Genomic DNA, 7,052 nt, shown 5'->3' on the forward strand with positions numbered 1-7,052 from the left:
TACTCTCGTGCGAAAATAACCCTCGGTGCAAATTTGGTGAAATTTTTTTTTGTGGAATTTTATCTCCTCGTGCAGTTTTTTCTTCATGCAATTTTTACCTGTTCTCGTATTTTGTATATTTAAAAAATGTTTTAAAGTGTATATTTAAAAAGTGTTTGGTTCTATAAATAGCAACATAAATATTAGTACAGCTATCACTACAACAAGTAGTTTAATCACCGCTGCTGAAAAATAACAAGCATGAAATACTTATATACATTTATACATCAAAATATAGTTTCAAGAAATATGACCGGTTACAAGTATCGAAAAAACGGGAACGAGTCAATTATGCACGAAAAGTCAAATATGCACAAAGAGACACACTTGCACGAAGGGTCATTTTTGCATGAGAGTAAAAAAAAGTTACCGACCGAGGGTTAGTGTTAAGAGTGATAGTAAAAAAAAACAAAAAGATAGTAAATAATTAAATAATAACAAACAAAGAAGTTTCCGACCGATGATTAGGGCTAGAGGTAACAATGATAAAAACATATATCTATTAGTAATTATTTATCAAAAAAAGAAATTGTTTGAAAAAAAAATCGACCGAGGTTTATGGTAATAGTGATAGTAGGAAAAAATTAAAGTTAAAATAAAAAGTAAAAAAATTTCAACCCGTGTAAAAGTGATACTTCTTGCAAAATTGACGCTACGCAAAAGGTTACTTTGTGCATATTTGACCCTTCGTGCATATTAGACACATACCCCAAAAAACTATAAATGTGATCTTATATTTACTGTTTTAGTTTTGCAGCGATAAAACTTGATACTAGTTATTGAATTCTAAAATTAAGTGTAAAAAAAGATGTTTTAAAGGTGTTAAAAAACTAGCATACTTTTATATTAATGCTACTAATAAATACCTTTAAAATATAATATTTATTAATTGAAGTTGATTAACTCTACTTAAAATAGCACAACATAATTTTGTCTAAATGAGAAATATATCCTGCTGTCTAAATCAGTTAATTTTGATAAACGATAACTTTGATAGCAGTAAATATATCTAAACTTGAATCATTATTAAAATACCTTTTTTTTTTCTTTTTTCAAGTTTATTATTATTTTCTTAAAAGTGATAAAAAATTGTTAGGTAATGTCTTCCTATTGGATAATTGAACAATCCAGCCCTAACATGCTAGACCCTTTTTAGTCATTCTTACTAAGTTTGTTTTTTAAACTAAACAAAGTTGATAAGTTAATCAGTAAGCATACCTCAGAAATAATTGAATTTTATTAACAATACTTATTGATAATTACTGAGTATAGAAGTCATAAATATTTAAGCTAGAACTAAATTCGGCAATGAAAAATAAAAGCTCTTTATTAAAACACTAAAAGCAAAGTGTTTAAACTTTTTTGATTTAAAAAAAAATGCAGGCTGAAAGTATGATAGACAATTTTTTGTTAAGTAAATTTTAATAAGTTTCTCAAGATTCTAGTGAACTCAGAAGTGCATCGAACATAAAAGGAAACATGCGGGCAAGATCCGGTCCACTAATGTTAACAAAATTTCAGTAGAGTCCGGACTGCAAAAAGTAAAACTACAGCACGTAAATCTGGCCTACTAAACCAAAATTTGGTTAAGGATTTACTGGGATCTGAAATTATACGTAACAAAAAAAAAAAAAAGAACACATAGAATTAGTATTTTGTCCAAATCTATTAAATAGTTAAGTTTTTTTTGAGAGTTAAATGAAATTGAAATGCTTTAGCCTGCCAAGGACTATAATTTTTCCACATCTGTTTCCGTGAGTAAAAACGTAGTCCGTCCTTCATCTTACTCGATTCTTTCTTTTTAAACAAATAATTTTAATAATTGTTATAAAAAGGTACCTAAAAGTTAATAATAAGACGCCTTTTAAAGTTATTAGACAAGTTATTCATAAAAAAATTATGTATCATTGTCCTGGACAAGATGTTAAAAGGTATCTAAGTGGTGTGCGACTCAATAACCGAAAGGTTTTTTTCGTACACCAGGTCCTAGGACCACATTTTTTGAGCGTATTATATTTTGTTGAGTAAACTATTAATATTAATAATAGAATAACTTAAAACACGGTTGCCACATGGTCAAGAAAAATTAAAAAAAATGACAAATAAGGAAAAAATTGGCGGTTTTGAAAAAAAGTCAGAAAATTTGATAAAAAAAAAGTCAGGTTTGTCAGTTTAAATTTACAAACTTCTTATTTTCCAAAGCCTTTAAATGGTAAAAATTAATTAAAAATCCTTTAGAGTCAGAAAAAATTTCAAAATTTTCCTATAAATTTACAAAATTACTTAATTTCAAATGCCTTCATCTGGTATTAATTAGTAAAATATCCTTTATAAAACTGCAAAATTTTTCTATCAACATATTGAACAAGTGCCCTACTTGAACATGCAGATTTTGTAAGTTTTTTAGTATTGATGATCTGTAGCAAGTAAACTTCCATAGTGAAACTGTGATATATGCTCAACAGTTTAAAAGGAAGTGGTGCTGATGTACTCTGTCACTGTCAAATATGGGAAAAAAAGCACTCACTGTACATATGAATGGAGCTGGACATAGAAATAAAAGGCCAGGAATTCACTGATTCCAATAATTTTTCTATAATGCTGGATCAAGCTACAGTGGGGTAGTAGCAAGTTGTGAGATCAGTGGTGTAAACCCATCAATAGGTTTGGTAAGTTAGTCACAAACCACAACCGCTGAAATTTTATGGGCATTACAAACTGTCAAGCACAATTACTCAACCAGTTCGTGTAACAAACTGGTGGAACTGAACAAAAAATGTTTCCTGGCAGTGCAATAGCACAGTCATGTCAGATGACCCGAACAAAGTTATAATACATGATAAGTTTTGGCCTTAAGACCACATTTCGAAAACATCTTGCTAGAATAATAATGGAAAAGCTGTGTTTATAAGGTAATATAAGTATTTTGCTGATAGAGCTGTTTATTGCAAATACATCAATCATACACAGATGGTTCAAGTGATGTAATGGAAGTTTGATGACTGAGTTCAGAAAAAAAAAAAAGCTGTTGTTTTAACCTGTATTAAAATTAGATTGAAAGCTTTATATAGTTTCAAGTGTTAGATTATGTATTTTAGAATAAGTTTAAATTAAGAGTTTGACTTAGAAAAGTCAGGAAAATTTTGGTAAAAAGTCAGGAATTTTTTCTCAGCTTGATCTGTGGCAACTATGTTAAAACTAGTTTGTTTAAAAAACATTCAGGTAAGAATTCAAACGTTTTATAATAGGGATCGAAAAACTACGCCCGATAATATGCAAAATTGCTTACAAAAAAAAAACAATTTTCACTAGATATTCTGCAGTTTGAAATAAATAGTAAGAAAAAAGGTATGTTGCACAGGAAATTCGACACTTTTCACTAGAGCTAGATACTCTGAGGTTAAAAATGAAAAGCAAAAAAAAGGCCTTAGGTACAATATACGGAAAATTTATAAATTACACTTAACATTTCGGATATGTTATGAAAAATAAAAACTACAATTGCGGTCCGCGAAAATTACGAATATAAAAGTATAACTAAATTAGGTAATTGATTGAAAATAAGAACTAAATTTCTAAACTAAGCATACATTCAAGTCCAAAAACAAGCGTAAGTACATTTATATTTAAAAACTATACTGGCACGTGTTGTACTCAAATTATTGATTGAAATTTTTTTCCTCAAACTTTATTAAGCAAAAACTTCAATACAATCAAATGGTATAAGCTTTTTTTTTAATTTTTACCCTTATTCCTAACCCACCTTACCCAAACTTATTAAAAATTTGTCAAAAAAACATTTTTAATAACTATAAAAATTATGAATTTTTAAGTAAATTAACTTTATTGTTGAGTAAATTTGAATATTGTATGTACTTGATATATTTTGAAATACAGGTAATTTTTTGTTCGACCAGTTTTAGTATTTAGTTAGAGTCTTCTTACTAAGTCAAAAAAAACTTAAAAAAATTTAAATTCACTCTGTAATAATAATACTTTTGTAAAAAATTTTGTTTTTAAAATTTTTCTAAAAATATGGTGCGAAAATTAAGAAATATTTATAGACTCTTGTGTGGCTACTCAGTTCTTGCACCATTTTAAAAAACATAAAATATAGAATTTTTTTAAATTTTAAAATGTCTAATTAAAATAACTTAATTACAGAGTGAATTTAGGTTTTCTTTAAAATAGTTTTGACAAAGTAAGAAGACCCTAAATCAGTGGTTCCCAACCTTTTTGATGCCCCGCACCCCTAAAGTCTCTTAATTTGATCTCGCACCCCTAACACTATATGCTGTAATTATTTATTAATAATTTGATTATAAAATCGTTGATTTCATGAATTAATAACTTGTATTTTAATTTTTATGATAGTGTACTATATTAACAAAAATAAAATACTTGGAAATTTAGAAACATAACAACTATACTCAAACAAGTTTTATCTATTATTTTATAAGGTAGAAAACATCATGCTTCGGCCTATGACTTCGTCATTTAGTTTTTTAAGATTTGAAAAAATATTAAAAGTGAGGAAAAAGCACTAGAAAAGTAATAAATATTAGCCTTAAACTTAAAACAAAACTTTTTATACATTTTGTTATGAATGTATGTACTTAAAAAATAAAATCAGCTGTTCTAAGTTAAGCTTATGTAATGTTTTGTTTTCAAAACTGTTAGCAGCTAGGAGGTTTCAAAAAAATAAAGGTTTGAGTTAAGATTTTAAAACGTTAAAAGATATTTAGTCTTAAACTGTCAAAAGATATGTATAAAAGCAAATACAAAAAAATTTTGTATGCTTACAACATAAATAGAAAAAAGTAGATTGAAAAGGTAAACGGTTTAAGTTCAAAAAAGGAATGAATAGAAATAAAGTTGATGCATTGAATACTTTTGCTGATCTATAAAAATTGGTTTCACTAAAGCTAAAAACAAGTTTTCTTAAATGGTATAACATACAGTAATTGCTGTGAACTTTATAATTTACTGATGTTAAATTTATAAGCGCTACTTTCTGCACAACTAAGCTTAATAATAGATTACATTATAAATGTAATAGACTTAACAGAACCTGTTCTTAACAGCTAATAAAAAACCTGCTGAAGATACTAATTTTTATCTAAGTATTTCATTTAAAATAGATGCTAGCTCATTAACTGTTTTAAACAATTAATGGCCAGTTAAAAAAATAAAATATTTAAAGAATAGATGATTAAAATTCACAGGTGTAAAACTCTAATAAATCTTTATTGAAATGTCACTTCTAAATCAAGAGCTATTAAATGAAACTAGTAAAATGAATTTACTTCTAGAAAAGCGCTCTTGCTAATTAATTTTTTCAGAAAATTAGCGCCAACTTCTTTTTATAACAAAATGTACTTTTTAACTTTATAAACTTTATCAGAGAGTAAAAATCTCCTTATTTATCATACAAAAATGAAAAGCCATCTCGCACCCCCAAGGGAATGCGAGCACCCCTGGTTGGGAACCCCTGCCCTAAATAAAGACCAAAACTAAACAAACCATAAATGACCTACATCTCAAATAATATTAAATCAAAAAGTAAATTCACTCATCAATAAAGTTAACTCACTGAAGAGTATTAAACAAATTCGTAAAAATTTAATTGTACTTTTTGAGAATTCCACTTTTTCAATGGGCTCTAGTAAGGACCCAATAAACCCGAAATCAAAAAGAGTTATAATTTATTTTACCTGTATCATTAAGCTAATAAAATATGTAAAAAATATTCATTAGAACAAAGAAACTGTTGTAATTTGAAATTTTTTTGTCAATAAAAATGACTCAAGTTTTTGCTTATTTTATATAGATTGTCGTTGCTACAATAGGAGATAATTGATGATAAAATTTGTTTGCTAGGTTATATATCTTTTTTAGGGTTGCCATTAACCCTGAAATTTAACAATTTAGGTAAAAAAGCTAGAGTTTTAAAATTTTCCTAAAAAATCTGTAATTTTGTAGCAAATGATTAAAAACCTGGATTAAAAAAAAATTAAGTATGTAAACAATAGTGGTATATTAATCAGTAAATTTTAGCATCTAAGAATAAAAAAAAAGTTTAATTAGATTTTTCTATGGCAACAATAATGTTTAGTAATAATTTATCTCAGTTGTGTGTGAAAAGGAATTGAACCTAGCTAAACAAGAGAGTCATCATTTTTGGTTTTTTTTTTGGTTTTGCATTATTCGCATCTCTTTCAAATTTAAATAAAAAATAAAATATTTCAGAACACCCATTAGAGAAAGAAATACACACTTTATCTTGTGCTTATTATATCTAAATTTAATACTTTAAAGCAAACAATGTAATAAACACATATCACTACACTACACTAAAATGGCAATATTAATAATTTAAAGCTTACACTATATATTCTGAAGTTGATGATTTAGAGCAAAACAAAAAGTCTTAAGCGTATTTAAGATTAGTTTTGAAACTACTACTAGATACTATGAGAAATTTTTATAAAATTAGGAGCCATAAGCTGTAAGAGGGGAGGGAGCACAAAGCCATAAAATAAAACTTACACTAGATATTTTGGAATTGATGATGAAGATGAAAAAAGATCTAAGGCATCTTTAGGATATTTTTTTGAAAATTCTTGTTGAAGGGGGGTATAGTTTTTTTTAATTCGTCAAAACAAGCCTTATGAGAAAAAAGAGAAAACCTGCTTTACACAGTTAAAACCCATAATCACTTTTTAAAAGACACAAAAATCTCAAATGTCTACTGTAAAACATTTGTTACAGTAATTTTTAAGTTTATATGACACGTGGCTAACAGGGTGCCAAAAAATTAAATTTAAAGAAATTTCTATTTTTTTGATATCTAATTAAGTAGAGTAAAAATAGTAAAACTAAAAATTTAGTTTAAAAAAATTGTTTTGTTGAAAAAATCTTTAAACACCATATTAAGCTTTTTTTAAGGTAGAGCAGCTGATTTAGTGTAACGAATTGTAACAAACCAAAACGTTACGGGCACGAAAAAAAGC

The sequence above is a fragment of the Thalia democratica genome, chromosome 1 (assembly GCF_965202585.1).
Source record: "Thalia democratica chromosome 1, ktThaDemo2.hap1.1, whole genome shotgun sequence".
Classification (NCBI taxonomy): domain Eukaryota; kingdom Metazoa; phylum Chordata; class Thaliacea; order Salpida; family Salpidae; genus Thalia; species Thalia democratica.